This window comes from Petaurus breviceps, unplaced genomic scaffold (assembly GCF_028583685.1).
Source record: "Petaurus breviceps papuanus isolate PSGF00001 unplaced genomic scaffold, PetGlider_PUasm1.0 188, whole genome shotgun sequence".
NCBI classification, from domain to species: domain Eukaryota; kingdom Metazoa; phylum Chordata; class Mammalia; order Diprotodontia; family Petauridae; genus Petaurus; species Petaurus breviceps.
Window position 1 is genome coordinate 201,955 of NW_027185804.1, and position 15,888 is coordinate 217,842.

Here is a 15,888-nt window from a genome sequence, read left to right on the forward strand (position 1 = left end):
AATACGTGGCGTCATTGTTGCACTTTTCATCTGAGAAGTTACTGTTCTGTATCATTAACGCATTTATCTCCACAATGCAGTAATCTGCCAGATAAGATATGCTAGGAGAGTTACACTTCAAATTCTTAATGACGAGCCAATTTACCCTAAGTGACAAACAGGAGGGGACTCAGTCAAACTCTCCCTGCATCTGATGTGGGACAGTTCTTGTTGATTCTAGGCTTCGTAAGAGAGAATCAGGTTTACGGAACTCTGAATTGAAACCAGGAAACTGCCTATGACAGTTATCCGCTGCTTGCGGCTGAACAATGAACATATTTCTGAGGTTAAGGGAATGGGGGGGGGGAGGGAAGGGAGGGATGCAGGGAGGAGAACAGTAGCGAGCCCAACGTTTCTCTGCGGGATTCTTAATCTGGCCAACTACTCCATTTCCTCTTCAGTGCTCGTCCACCTCCTCAGAAGGCACGAGGAGTTCTCACAGAGAAGCTCCAGGGAACTCACCCTTGGGAGAAAACCGTTCGCCCCCACCTCACATCCCCCCCCCCTTTTCTGGTTTCGCAAGAGCTGCCGATTCTAGAAATTCCCACTTTGATCGGGAGATAAAGCTGAACAATGCAGTGGAGCAAAACAGCGATTCCTCCGGGACTTTCCTCTGGGGTGTGTCGGAGCTGGCTGAAGTTGGGGGGAAGGAGAAGGAAGGGTGGGTAGCAAAGAGGTGAGGAACTGACACACTTGGTGACCTCAGCAGCTGCCTCAGGCTTCTCCCTGGGGCCTTGCCCCTTACTCAGAGTAAGGAGACTCTACTCCTAGCTCATGTCTTATTTAACAGTTTGTGCACGCATTTATTGCTCGTGTTGGGGCTACCTACAGGATATCTATCCACTGTGTCTGTTCTTAGCGCTCTTCAGCCTACCCAACTGTAATCTCCACGTGACCTAGGGCAAGTCATTTTCCATATCTGAGCCCCAGTTTCCCCCTTTGTTAAACGATTGGTTTAAAGGGTTGGATTGGACGGTCCTTCTAGCTCTGCTTTCATCGATGGTTCTATGATGAGTATTCTGTTCCCAGAAAAGAAAAAAACTCTGACGGGAGGAAGAAGGGTGAGGAAGAGGGTGGCACCAGCCTAGGAAGGGGATGGGGCGGGCAGGACAACGCCGTACATGAGGAGGGGGCGAGGGGTAAAGAGCCGGGCAATCCCTTCGGGGGTGCAGGCTGGCCATCAGTGGCACGGGAACGCAGGTGGCTCGAACTTGTAGGGGAAACGAACATCTACGGGTTCGGGGTGGGGAGCTCCGGGGGCTGCCGCCCAGCTCGGTATCCCCGGCATAGCCGGCCTCCCCCAGTGGGAGCCTCACCGGACTCGCCCGGGCCCCGCCCACTGGCCCAGGTAGGCCAGCCGCGCCAGCCAATCATCTGGCCGCCCAGGCCGCGGGAGGCGGCTCTTCCCGAGCCGGAAGTGACGCGCGGCTCCTAGGCTGGCCGCGGACAGTCGGCCGAGGCTGCTGAGACTGTTGAGGTGAAAAATGGCTTGGAAGACTGCGGCGTCGGCTGCGGCGGCTGCTGAGGCAGTGTGAGGTGAGGGGAGAAGCGGGGCCGGACTCCGGCTGCACCGCGGTGCGCGGGCTCAGAATCCTGAAATCCCGGCCCTGTGAGGGCCCCGGGGCTCCTGCGGGGGGAGGGAGGGAAGGGAGTGAAGGAGGAGAGGGTCGGCCCCGGTACCCGCCACTCTCGGCCGCCGCCCCCGGCCCTCCTGGCCCCTTTCCTTCACCCGGCAGCTGCGCGGCTCGCCCGCCCGCCTTCCCTGGGGGCGAGGGGCCGAGCCCCTCCCTTGCCCTTCTCTCCCCGCCCTGGGCCGTCCCGTCGGCGCCGGCGTTCCGTCGGGCCCCCCCACAGGCCCCGCCCGGTCCGGTTCTTCCCGGCCGCGTCCCGTCCCTCGGGTGTCCTGTTGTTCAGGGCAGTTGTGTGGCGCGGGCGGGCGTTAAGGCGTCTCCGGCCCGGCCTCGGCTCCCAGGCAGGGGGCATCCACCAGCCCCTGGGCTTCTCCTCCCCTTCATTCCTTGGTGCTCCCCCCCCCCCGGCGCCCCCCGGCTCGGGGGATGGGAGAGCCAACCTCGTCTGCACGTGTTCTTCTTGTGGGAAGATTAGGAAAAATACTTGTCTACTTCTTATTCACAGATTGGGTCAAGTAATTGGGGCGGGGGAAGCGTAGGTGCCGCTTTCACTCACCCGTTTTTGCTAGGTTTTTAACTTCTTAGAGAGACTATCCATCTGCGGATCAGACCCACCCCCACCCAGTCCATTGGGGAGTCAGGGATGCTAGGGGAGTGGGGAGGTAGAAACTACCCCAGGAGGAGGGGCTTGTGTGAGATACAAGAGGAGCAGAGATAGACCGATCTTATATTAGCTTGATAGAAGTTGAGGTTCTAACTGCATTTTTTATTTTGAGACCGAGAAGAATGGAAAAGGAATCGCCCTTGGAAGAAGTGTTTCTATTAAACAAATGCAGCATAATCCTTCTGGGTGTATGTTAGGACAAAAAAGATGTTTAATGTGTAAGAACAGCAGAGCCACAGATTGGCAAGAGTTCAAATAAAAACAAAACAAAACATGTAGCTGGAGAACTGGTGCAGAACAGAGGTGGAAGGAAGGCAAGCTAATCATAAGATAATAGGAGAACTATTTACTTCTAGGCATCACCCAAGTAGAATGTTGACACCTTGAGGGAAAGGTCGCTTGTATCTTTAGCACCTAGAATACAGTAGGTGTTTAATATATGTTCTGTTGCTGCTAAAGGTTCAGGAAGACTTTTCTGGAAAGACTTTGAACTTTTGCACCTTAGCTGGTGAAGTTAATGTTCTCATAGGAAAAAGCACCTATTGCATGCTCTGTTCATTCTTGTATTCTAACTTGTTAATCATGTGGGTGTTGCAAGTCAGGGTTAAGGTTTTTTAAGATGTGTAAAAATAGTTTGAAAATACATGTCTTTTGAATGTTAATCAGGTTTATCTTAGAGTACTAAAAATAATTATACTTGATTGAAGTCAGTTATTTTGCGTTATTTAAAAGTGCATTCTAAAGACTTAACAAATTTGCCAGTTCTCAAATAATTTTGGCTAAATTATTTGGATGAAAAAAGCAAATTGAACATTTCTATTGTTCTTGATAACCAGTGACAGCAGGTTTGGAAAAGGGATAAATATGTTTTGTGTATGTGTTCATGTCTCAGTAGGCCTGCCAAATCTAAAAAGATGAACTTTAATAAATGTAAAAACTTTATATTCAAAGAAACCAACTTTACAAGTATAAGATAAAAGTCTTGACTAGTCACGTTTGATAAAAAAAAAAAAGATCTGGAGTTTTTGTGGACTGTGCCCAGTCAGTAGGATATAGTAGTAAAAAATGCTGATTTGATTTTAGGTTCCATTAAGATGAGAGGCATGTGTCTAGGATCAGGGAGATGATCTTCTGGACTGAGTTTTTCTGAACTCCACCCTAGCTAGAACACTTCTGAAGTATCATGTTTTGTTCTGGCACCACAGTTAAAGAAGGTTGGAGGGCAACTAGGATAGTGCAGGGTATCAAGAAATCTTATAATAAAGGGGAGGTGTTTAACCTGGAGAAGAGAATTCTTAGAGAGAACATGGTAACTTTTCCAAGTACAGAACTAGCAACAAAATCTAGATTTAGGAGGAATCATAAATAGAAGGGAGAGCAATGGATGAAGGAATACTACATAATTACTAATTAAGAGGAAACTTCTTAATAGTTAGAGCTGTCCATAATGGAAATAGTTGCTTCAGGAGTATCATGGGCCCCCACATCAGCAGAGATCTTTTTTTGGATGAAGTTGTTCAAATATAGGTTGGACTAGATGGCCTTTCCAATTCAGATTCTGATTCTCTTCTTCCTATTTCCCAAATGCCTTTCTCCTCCACTTAGATTCAGATCTAGAGTCTGTTCATTCTGCCACTAACTTCTCCAGGCCTTAATTTCCTCTTTTGCAAAATGAAAGGGTTGATCTCCATAGATCCTTCCACTTCTCAGTTTCTATACTTGTTCATACTTCTGAGGAAAACTTGTGCTGCTGAATTACTAGTAATGCTTTCACCATCTCTAGATGTAATAGGTCTTTACTCTTGTCATGATAGTTTTTTTTAAATCTTTTTTGAGTTGAAATTTTGGCTTTAGATAAAATTTTGAGATTATAGAGCTAAATAGAATCTCCTTTTAGGCAGAACTGTATCTTTTTGGTATATCTGTTTGTGAATTTGCATCTACTAAATTCTACAGCCCATCTAAACATTTGTATTTGAGACTGAAAATGTGAGATTATTCATTGCTTGAGAAAGCCCCCCCTTTTTTCTTTTCAAACTAGAGATAATTTTTAAAAATAATTTTAAAAATTGTTTCTAGCATTTTTGTAAGAAACTTTAAAAGTTTTTTGTTGTAAAAAAAGATATGTACAAATATAAGTATTAAAACACTGATTTTCATTGCTATATATAAGTAGTTAGAGATGTATTAGCAGTAATTTGCCTTTTAACTTTCGGTACACATTTAGCTACTATGTAATTAACTCTCCTGGTGTTAAATATAAGTTTTATACCTAGACTACTAGATATACATTATTGATATAAATGAGTAATGCAGTACTTTGTTTCACTTAATTTGCTATTCATTGAAAATGGTTTTAAGAGTACTAGAAACTTGTCTTTAGGAAATTGTTATATGATAACCATAAAAAGTAGGTAATCAACACAATGATCATACTCAGATTGGCTAACTCAAGTGTTCTTTCCATTACACCATGTTGCTATGAGCTCGAGAGAATGGATCTGTGGCATTGTATATCCTCAAGGTACCAACAGTACCTTGTGCACAATAGACACTTGTTTAGTTTGACACCCGTTTTATTAAATTAAAGTATTCCAGCCACATTTAGTGGATAGAGAGTTGGCCTTTGGACTCCAGAAGAGCTGGGTTCTAGTGCCACCCCAGCATGTACTGGCTGTGTGACCCCAGATATAAATCTCTTAACCTCTCAGGGCTCCAAAGCAACTTTCTGGGACTAAGTTGCTGAGCAGTACAGATCTGCTTTGGTAGAGAGGAAGTTATCTAACAGGAGTTTCCTATGGCAATGAAATTGAGTTTCACTGGCTCAGAAAAAAAAAAGGTAGTTTTCAGTATCCTTTGGGCACCTGGCACAGACAAGGACTCCAGGATTTAGTTGTTGGGAGTTATTAAGGATTCTGCTGGCAATGTCCTTGATATTTATTGAATATTATTCAGTAATTAATATTCTTAGCTTAAGAAAAGTAAAATGGATCCATATAAATGGTGTGTGTATGTCAAATACTGTAACTATGAAGGCACTGGTTAGAAGATTATATTTTATTTGGATTACTCGTAAAAGCCATTTGGAACCTATTAGTCTAGAGTGGCATTGTTAATATCTGGATTATTTAAAATATTTTAGGAAAAGGAGAAATTTGAGGGACTAGAAAACAGCCATGAGGTTATTATAATTTGACTGAAATGGTTAGAGTTAGGACTTAACATTGGGAATGAACAATGCTGAAAAGAAAATAGCTTGGTCATAAAGTAGAAGTAAAAGTTTACAGTAGAGCAAAACCACTTTTATGGAATCAATTGAAAGCAAAGTTATTCTGGTTTTTGAATAAGATTTTCCACAAGAACAGAAATGGGCAGTGTCCCTTCCTTCTCCCCACAAAAAGTGCAGGGAGAGGCAGTAAGAAACCAAGGATGCTTACATTTCCACCACAGAATGAATTTCTGACTGCCTAAGAAAATAGAATCAAAGCAAATGCCTGTCACAGGATGGGTAAACAGTGGAGAATAAGAACTGTTCAGGTGGGAAGAATTTCTAGAGAAGTTAAGCACATGAGCTGCCTATAAGATGGGAAAGGACAGGAATGTTAGTATGAAAAAGACAGTCTTTGGAAAATATGAGTAGGGGTTTTTGGCCACCTGTCACATTAGGGGAGCATAGGACATAATTTTCCAAGTGCTATGTTGGTGATTTGGGTTAGATGTACATTTTCCTCCCCTCAAGAATGTTCCTTCTTGCTCTTGGCTGGTTGGCTTTCCTGCTCCAAACTTGATAAACTCTAGGAAATGTTTAAGACAGGCTCTGAAGGAAACTGGGAGACTAGTAAAGTAATCTACTACTTTACTAATTACATCATCCAAGCTAAACTTCTGATATGATAGTCATCAAAATAATTTTCCCAGGTGCTCTGATATGTCTACAGCATGGAGTCTGGGTTATTGGAGTGCAGAGTTGACCGGGTTTTGCCATACTGTAAACTTTTACTACAAAACTATTTTCTTTTCAGCATTGCTCATCCTTTACTGGGCCTGGGAAAAGGCATTCTCTAGTCCATGTAGCCCTAAAACACGAAAAAAAATGTCTTGTTTTATTTTACTCTTTGTTATAATGGAACTAGGCACTGCAAGTAGAGTTCAAGCCCTAGAAGGGTCTCTACTGAGCTTAGAAAGGCTTTGAGTATAGGTCAAATGATGGATTTACATCCCTGTTGTCTAAGGACTGATGTAGCTAAATTCATCAGCAGGTTGACTGAAAGGTAATGACTGTGTTTTTTTAAAGGTTCTACAACTCTCAAAGACTGTCTATTAAGTAGGGAGAGTACCTATGCTAGTGAAATGACAAATCCTGAAAATATTTAACTTAAAATAGTATTTGTTGAAATGCTATTCTACCTGTCCTGGTACAATTATTAAGTAGAATACCTGACTCTTGGATAATATAAACTTGAAGCACCTCTTAACTGGTAGAAAGTTACTGAGAGTTCTTAACAATTCCTAGGCATTAGGCAGATTTAAAATTTAATTACCATGGTCATGATTGTGCCACAAAACTTATATTTATATTTAAAAATGATATTTGTAAAAATTGAATTTTGTTGTATATACAAGCAATATAATGAAGAAAAACTGGTAGCCAGGTTTGTCAGTTTTATACTATTTGTTTACTTTCTAAATAGTGATCTTTTTTATATGTCATATTGAAAATTTTTCCAACTGGGGGGGCAGAGCCAAGATATGACCTCCCCGCTGCTCCTGCTTCCATCTTCCCCAATCCATGTAAAAAGAGGATTCTCAACAAACTTTGTGTAGCAGCAAGTACCCCAAGCGTCCTCAGGGTTTGCAGCTACCACAGGTTCTTGGATCTGCTTTGTTAAAGGAAAGCAACTCAAAATGGGTTAACAAGCTTACTTTAATCAGTCAGACATATATCGTTTACCTTGTTCAGGAGAAAAGGTCAGCACCCTGAACCTCAAAGTACACAGGCATAACCACCAAGACAGAAACATCAAGTAGACAGATTTCCAAACTGTCCAACCATCACATCCACACCCAGTCAACATCCGGGTTTCCACATTCTGGGTTTTTCAAAGCTGGGGGACTCTCAACAACGGCCTCCCAGAATTCAGATCAAATCACAGAACACTTCTCAAAGTGAGTCCCAAAACAAAGCTACACATCAGTGCTTATATAGCCTTCTCCTGGCTCAGAGAATGTAACAACCTTTTTGACCCACTGGCCAATCAAAAAGTATCTTCTGAAAAACAAGCCTCCCTCCCCAGGCTTCTGGTGCACTTTAGCCTAGGGGCAGGGAAGATCTTTAAAATTTACATTCGCATTACATTCAGCCCCAGCATAATCACTTGTACAGTCACTTGCAATTCCACTGGACCATTTTGCATGGGCCACAAATCTAGGGCCAATTGTATGGCAGCCTTGGCTTCTTCAAAAGCTTTACTCTGCTCAAGTCCCCAATCGAATTCATATTTCTTCCGTGTGACTCTATATAAAGGTTTTAAAATCTGTCCCAAATGTGGAATGTGATAGTAATGGAATGTGGAGATTCCCCTGTATTGGGCTTGGTTTTCAAATTGATTGTATTAAAACCCAGAGCTTGTTAATCCCACCTGTGGGATGGACTTTTTGATGTGAAAAGAAAGTCCTGACTGGGAGGAGCTGGTGACGTAGATTTGGAGAGACACAAGAGAGAGGCGGAAGTTCTTTTTTGGAAGCTGCACCTCGTGAAGAGGGAGAGACTAAGAGATTGCTGGTGGCCGCTTTGAATTGCCCTGGACTTTTGAGACCTGCCCCCTGAGCTGCCAAGGACTGAGGAGACATGGCTGTTTTGCTGGTACTTTGTCTGTCTGTTTTGATGTTCTTTTGCCAGATTTGTCCACTGGTGAAAGACTGTCCTGTTGAAGAAGTCCTGGAACCTGGCATTTGGTTAAGAAGGCCTGAGACTGTCCTGCAGACAGAGAGTGAATACTGTCCACTGGTGAGGGACAGTACTGAGAGTGAATACTGTCCACTGGTGAGGAACAGTACTGTTGTTGCAGGGGTCTGGAGACTGTCCGGCAGACAGAATGAATACTGTCCACTGGTGAAGGACAGTGCTGTTGTTGCAGGGGTCTGGGAGCCTTTCTGTTGGTTCAGAAGCCCTGAAGAAGGATTTTCTTGTTGTATGTTTACAGAAATCCTGGGAGAGGGCTTTGCTAATGTGTTCAGGGGTTCTAGGACTGTTCTACAGACAGAGGATAAATTCATGAAGGGACTGGCAATGTATCTTATGGCCTTGCTAAGCCTTGTCTCTCCAGGAACTAAGATTGCTGAGAACTTGCCTCGTGTCAAGATGAAGAAAAGACCTCCATTTGGGTATTAAGTGCTGTGTTTAAACTTGATGTAACTCTGGGGTAGATTCAATTGTGATCCAGGGGTGGGGAACTTTTGACCTTTTTGTGTTCTATGGTTGAGCAAATGAATGTATTTTACTTATGTTTGGAAACTAATCTCCATTTGAGAAGAGGGGCTTTGTGGTGGACTTAATTAAGATATAGCCTAGGGGTGGAGAAGTATTTGGAACAGAGACTTTGTAATTGATTGAATGATTGGAAAGTCCTGGGGTGGGGTAGGCCTTGGAGATGATTTAATCACACTTAGTAAATGCTGTATTTTGAATGATGTCATGTTTCGATCTTCTCTGTTCTGGGTTTGTTACTGAATAAAATAGAGAGCACCTATGCTGGTATTTTGAACCTGGGAAGTTGCCTTTGCTTGGTATTACATTACACTTTGGAGCTGCAGAACCCACAAAATGACACAGAGAAGCTAACCTCCCGCTGAGAACAGCCCAGCAGGAATCTGCCAGCCCAGTGCTCTCCGAGCCCAGCCCAACACCAAGGCTTTAGCCCCAGGGCAGGCCTGACCAACTGCAGCCTGAGGGACTCCAGATCAGCAGCAGCTATGGCCATTTCCAGATTTATCAACACATAGATATGAAGGACAAAGTGAGAGGTCTGCAGTCTGGACTTTGGGACCAGTAAGTAGGAGTGCATGGCTGAGGCACGGGCACAGCCAGCCAGTGCCATGTGGCAGCTTCAGCTCCTGGCCTGCAGAGTGTAGGGGGACCAAGCACCAGTCTGAGGGGTAATCGCTCTTACTTTAACCTGCTTGGATCTGGATTGCAGTCTAGGGTGGAGGTCCTGGGGTGTATGTCCAGCTTGCCAGAGCATGTGGAGACCTCAGAGAGGGTACCCATCTAATACCTTGCATTTGGGATGAAAGCTCTCCTATCTGATGGCAGAGTCCTACTGTGGCAAAAAGCCCAGGGGTCAAGTGACTGAGGGGCAACATGACCAGGCAAAGGAAACAAAGCAGACAGAAGATTCCAACATTACACTCCTATTTTGGGGACAAAAAGGAGCAAAGCATGGAACGGGAGGAAGACAGTGAAGTCAGAACTCCTACACCAAAAGCTTCAAAGGAAAATATGAGCTGGTTACAGGCCATAGAGGACCTTAAGAAGTAGATAAGAGAAATGGAGGAAAAATTGGGAAGAGAAATGAGAACAACGCAAGAAAATTATGAAATGAGAGTCAACAACCTGACTGAGGAAAATAACACTTTAAAAAACAGACTGACTCAAATGGCCAAAGAGGCTCAAAAAGGCAATGAGGAGAAGAATGCCTTAAAAAGTCAAATTTGCCAGATGGAAAAAGAATCTCAAAAGCTTACTGAGGAGAATCATGGCTTCAGAATTAGACTGGAGCAAATGGAAGCTAATGACTTTATGAGAAATCAAGATGCTGTGAAACATCCAAACAAATGAAAGAATAGAAGGCAATGTGAAATATCTCATGGGAAAAACCACTGACCTGGAAAATAGATCCAGGAGAGATCATTTAAAAATTACTGGACTACCTGAAAGCCATGATCAAAGTAAGAACCTAGAAATCATCCTCTAGGAAGTTCTCAAAGAAAACTGCCCTGATGTATTAGAATCAGAGGGCAAAATAGAGGTTGAAAGAATCCACTGATCACCTCCTGAAAAAGATCCCAAAAAGAAAACTCCTAGGAATATTATAGCCAGGTTCTGGAATTCCCACATTAAGGAGAGAATATTACAAGCAGCCAGGAAGAAACAATTTAAATATTGTGGAAACACAATCAGGATAACCCAGGATCTGGCAGCTTCTACACTGAGGGATCGAAGGGCTTGGAATACAATATTCTGTAGGTCAAAGGAGCTGAGATTAAAACCCAGAGTCACTACTCAGCAAAACTGAGTATCCTGTTTCAGGGAAAAATATGGTCATTCAGTGGAATAGGGGACTTTCAAGCATTCTTGAAGAAAAAACCAGAGTTGAACAGAAAATTTGGCATTCAGATACAAGAAGCAAGAGAAGCATGAGAAGGTAGACAGGGAAAAGAAATCATAAGGAACTTGTCAAAGTTGAACTATCAACAATCCTACATGGAAAAACAATAATTGTAACTTATGAAACTTTTCTCAGTAGTTGAAGGGAATAGAAATATATATATATATATATGTCTATATATATGTGAATATGTTTGCAGGTATACATAGAGGGCACAGGACCAATTTAACAGGAAGGGATGATACTTAAAAGGTGAAATTAAGAGGTGAGACAGGAATATAATGAGAGGAGATGGGGAGAGACAGAATGGGGTAAACTATCTCATATAGAAGAGGCAAGGGAAAATGGTTACAATGGAGGGGAAGAATAGGAAGGCAAAAGGGAATGAGTCAACCTTATTCCCATTGAATTTGGCTTGAGGAGGGAATGAAATATATACTAAATAGGGTATCTCACCCTACAGGAGAGTAGGGGGGAAGGGGATGAGAGGGGGGATGATGGAAGGGAGGACAGGCTCTGGGGGAGGGAAGTTGGAAGCACCCACTTTTGAAAAGGGACAGGATTAAAGTAGAGAATAGAACAAGTGGGAGGTGGGATAGGAGAGAGGGAAATATAGTCAGTCTTTTACAATATATCTACTATGTTATTGTTTTGCATTAGCCACACATGTACATCCTATAATGAACTGCTTATCTTCCCAGTAAGGATGGGTGACAAGGGAGGAAGGGAATGAATCTGGAATTCAAAGTTTTAAAATAAAATATTCAAATATGTATATGTGTATGTGTGTATATACTATTATCAATACTATTTTACATGTAATTGGGAAATAAGATATATAGGCAATGGGGCATAGAGATCCACTGGAAAAGTCGAAAGGGGTATGGGAGAAAATATGGGAGAGAGCAGATTGGAGGAGGGGATATCCTGTGGGACTGCTATTTGGGGGGGGGGTTGGTAGGGGAAATACGGGGAGAAAATTTGTAACTCAAAATCTGGCAGAAAGGAATGATGTAAATCAGAAGTTAATAAAGCATTTGAAAAACAAAAGAAAAATTTTCCTATTAATGTACAGTCTTGTTTGACTCTTTGAAACCATGGATGATGTGGACCATGCATACCATCCATACGGTTTTCTTGGTGAAGATAAGGTAGTGGTTTGCTATTTCCTGCTCCAGTGGATTTAAGGTAAATAGAGGTTAAGTGACTTGCCCAGGATCACATAGCTAGTAAGTGTTTGAGGTCACATTGGAACTAAGGTCTTCCTGATGCAAGGCCCTGTGCTCTATCTACTGAGCCACCTAGCCGCCTCCTATTGAAAATTTAGGCATCATATACCAAACATTTACTACAAAAACTCACTGTTTTTCATGATAGAACTAGGGCAGTGGTGAAAACATTCTTTAATGATTCATGCCATTTGAGTGGACAAATTGAAGTAGCTCAAAGTTTGGTAGTTATCTCCACAAAGTAGTAGTAGTATTCCTGGTGAGAAACATTTATTGAGCAGAATACATTGCATATGCAGCATCCTTCTGAATATGTGACAGGTGGCTTTATATATGAATCATCTTATGTCATACATGTATGTTATATATGATATCCTCCCTTTTGCACATAGGTTGCTCCTTTGGAATAACCACTTCCTTACATTTCTTAAGATTATCTTCACATAGTATAGCCACTTTTTAAAGTATAGACAGGGGAATGAACTCATTACTAATTTAGTAGTATTTTAGCAAAGTAGAGTTTGGCTGATAGTGGAATGAAAATTGACCTACCAAAAAAAAAGAAAGAAAGAAAATTGACCTGTAGTGTAGGCTATAGCCTTGTTTCTCTAACAGTGGTTTTTAATGACAGGTTGGGGAAGATGAAAGTTTATATGTAGATTCAGTTAATTAGACTTCATCCTATTCTTTTAATTTCTAGTAATTCTGGTTTTGTAGTAATTCTGTGTTAAGTAAAATGAAGCCCATTTTTAGAAATTTTTGAAAAGTGAGTAATTGTGTACTACTGAATCACCAATTTTCTTTTTAAAAGATGTCTTTGAGTCTGCTTTTGAATTAGACTCTCCTTAAATTCTTTATACTGTTTTGTTCCCATTTCTGCCATATACACATTTGGGATCATCTTATCTTTAAATTAAAAAAAAAAAAATAGAATGTTGGATTCGTAGTAGTGTTTAATGCTATGGTATGTATTGCTATGGGATTTTTTTTTTTTCTTTTTGGAGGGCAGTTGGTGTTAAGTGAGCAGATTGCCCAAGGTCATACGGCTGGTATTTGTGTTAAGTGTCTGAGGCTTGATTTGAACTCAGGTCCTCTTGACTGCAGGGCTGGTGCTCTATTCACTGTGCTACCTAGCTGCCCTGCTATGGGATTTTAAGGTGCTTTTTCTTTTATTCTACTCTGTTATTATTTAAAAGGAATTCTTAAAATTATCATGGGCTAATTAAAATGTATGTATAGTCTGCTGACTTTCAAGATTAATGAAAGGGGATCAGTTATTGAATAGACTTTCTACTCTCTAGTCATTTCCCTAATGAGAGATCTAAGTATGAATTCTGATCCTTGGATTTTGACATATGGTAAATGTCATATGAGAGAGTTACTTGTTATTGGAATATTATTTCTGAAATTGACCTTAGGTTCAGTTGTAAAACATTCTAACTGCATGATCCCTTGTATCTGTCCTTTGCTTAGTTCTCATTGCTGCCATCCTTATTTGCCATTCACCTGAACAATTGGAGTAATCCTCTAACAAGACCTTCTACTTCTACTTTCTTCAATATCCACTTTCTTAAAAAGTTCTTTACAACAGAAGTGGCAAACATTACAGGCAGTCTAATAGTCCTGAGTCCACTTGAAATATAATTGGGAAATATTTTTTTTTTTAAAGCAGTTGGGGTTAAGTAACTTGCTCAAGGTTACATGGCCAGTTATTTCTGGGTGTGGTGCTAAGTATCTGAGCCCAGATTCGATCCCAACACTGGGGCTGGTGCTCGCTGAGCCACCTGGCCGCCCCAATTAGGAAATATTTAGCAAAAATAAATGTAAATACAAAAGAACATAGATAATGTTAATATGTGATTTTCTAAGTTAAACTTTGGCCTTCAGGGATCTTATGTATGACTCAGTGGCCTCCTTTTAAATTTGAATTTCACGCCTGTGTAAGTTTATACCACAGCCAGGCTTATCTTGGTTATGTCACTTTTCTAAACCTTTCAGCCTTCCATAGGATAATAGAACCATAGTTTTAGAGATGGAAGAGACTGTCTGGGCTGTTTAGTCATCCCCCTTATCTTATAGAGGAGGGAATGAGTCCCACAATAGTTGTGACTAGCCCAAGGTCACACAGGTAGGGATTTGAGCCCAGATACACTATTTGCAAATCTGCTGTTCTTTTTCACTGTGCTACACCCTATTATCTACAATAAATATTACTTTATTTCCTTGGCATTTAATGTTTTCTGTGATCTAGTACTACCCTGCTATTTCAGCCTTACTTTGTGCTACTCTGTGTTCTAGCCAAAATGGACTGCTTAATGTTCCCTGAATATATGTTGAAATTTATACTTTCTTTGCTTTTGCTAATCCTGGAATATTGTATTTAGTTCTGTACATCACCTTTTAGGAATGACATTGATAAGTTGGAGAGTGTCCAGTGGAAGGCAGCCTGGATATGAAGGGTCTTGAATTCATGCCATATCAAGATGCACTGAAGGACCTGGAGATATTTATTTAGTTAGCCCAAAGAAGAGGAGTCTTAGGGGGAACATAATAATTGTGTTCAAATAGTTGAACTGGTATGAAGAAAAAGGAATTAGACTTGTTCTGGTAGCTCTCAGAGGACAGAACTAGGTGGAATTGGTAAAGAGGCAAATTTAAATGATAGAAGGAAACATTTTCTAATGATTAGAGCTATTCAGAAGTGGAATGAGTTGCCTCTGATGCATGATAGTGGGTTTTTCCCTCACTAGAGCTCTTTAAGCCAAGTGTGGATAACCATTTGTGTTCATATTGTAGAGGGAAATCCTTTTTCATGAAAATTTTCAAAGTTTACTTTTTGAAGTCCCTTCTAACTCCAAAATTCTGTGATCCCTGTGTCTTGAAGAATACCTCGCTGTACGTAGTACCACCACCTTTAAAAACTTCTGCCTATAAATTTTAACTCAAATACTAATAACTCCACGAAGTTTTCTTGGACTCATTCTCCTAATCAATAATAAGATTTCTTTCCATATATCTCCTGTTATTTAACCTCTTTTTGCCTCAGTTTTCCTCAGTTACAAAATAGGAACAATAATAGCACTTTCCTTGAAAGGTTGTTGTGAGGATCAAATGAGATAGTATTTGTAAAAATAAAAAGTGTTTAGCCTGGCATATAGTAAGCACTCTGTAAATGTCTATTACCTTTCCTTTCTCTCTGTGCTGATTTAAAGCAATTACACATTCTTTTGTCCTCTAATTTTGCTTGTGTGATATTTCCCAGTGGATGGTAAACTCCTATAAGGCAAGTAGTTATGTCTCCTGTGGAAAGAACAGTAGTTTTTTAGTCAGATGACCCGGTTTCAAAACCTAACTCTAATAATTTACTGTCTGTGGTGATCTTAGGCAAATCACTTGACCTCCCAGGACCTCAGTTTCCTACCTTGTAAAATGAAGGGGTTTGACAGGACGGCCTGGGAGATGATTCCCAGCTGTAGATCTATGATCTTTTTATAAACTGTTATATTTTCTACAAAACTGAGTAGCATTCTGTTCATAGAAGTACTTAATAAGTGTTTGCTGAATTGAATTGAAAAAGTTCATCTTGAAACAAAAGGATATGGCTAGTAGAGTGTTAGGGTTAGAGTCTAGAGACTTTGATTTGAATTTCGACAAAAATAGACATAGCTCATGTGCTATGGATGAAATAAGAATAATAATACTTATGCTACCTATCCCATGGGTCAGCCATAGGGAAAAAAATGTTTAGTAAATCTTAAATGTTCTGTGTAAAATGAAAGTGTTATTTTCCACGATTATGAGAATTTTTTGTAGTGAAGGTTCTCATTTACACTATTAAAATAATTTAAAATTAGGGAGTTACTGTTAACTTCTCAGGAAAAATTTCCACTAGAAGTATGTACTACATGATACATCAGGTTAAGATGAAATTTATAATT

At 41.1% G+C, this 15,888-nt stretch overlaps 1 protein-coding gene across 3 annotated transcripts in view; it reads left to right on the forward strand.

Moving 5' to 3' along the window:
- The first annotated feature begins 1,413 nt into the window (after nucleotides 1-1,413).
- Nucleotides 1,414-15,888, forward strand: part of PIK3C2A (phosphatidylinositol-4-phosphate 3-kinase catalytic subunit type 2 alpha) — a 151,496-nt gene continuing 137,021 nt past the window's right edge. For 2 of the 3 annotated variants that reach the window (XM_069091099.1, XM_069091100.1), the window contains exon 1: nucleotides 1,423-1,575. The gene's annotated coding sequence lies outside the window, so the exon portion shown is untranslated. Of the gene's footprint in view, nucleotides 1,576-15,888 lie in introns of all 3 variants that reach the window. The other variant, XM_069091101.1, reaches the window with a different exon arrangement.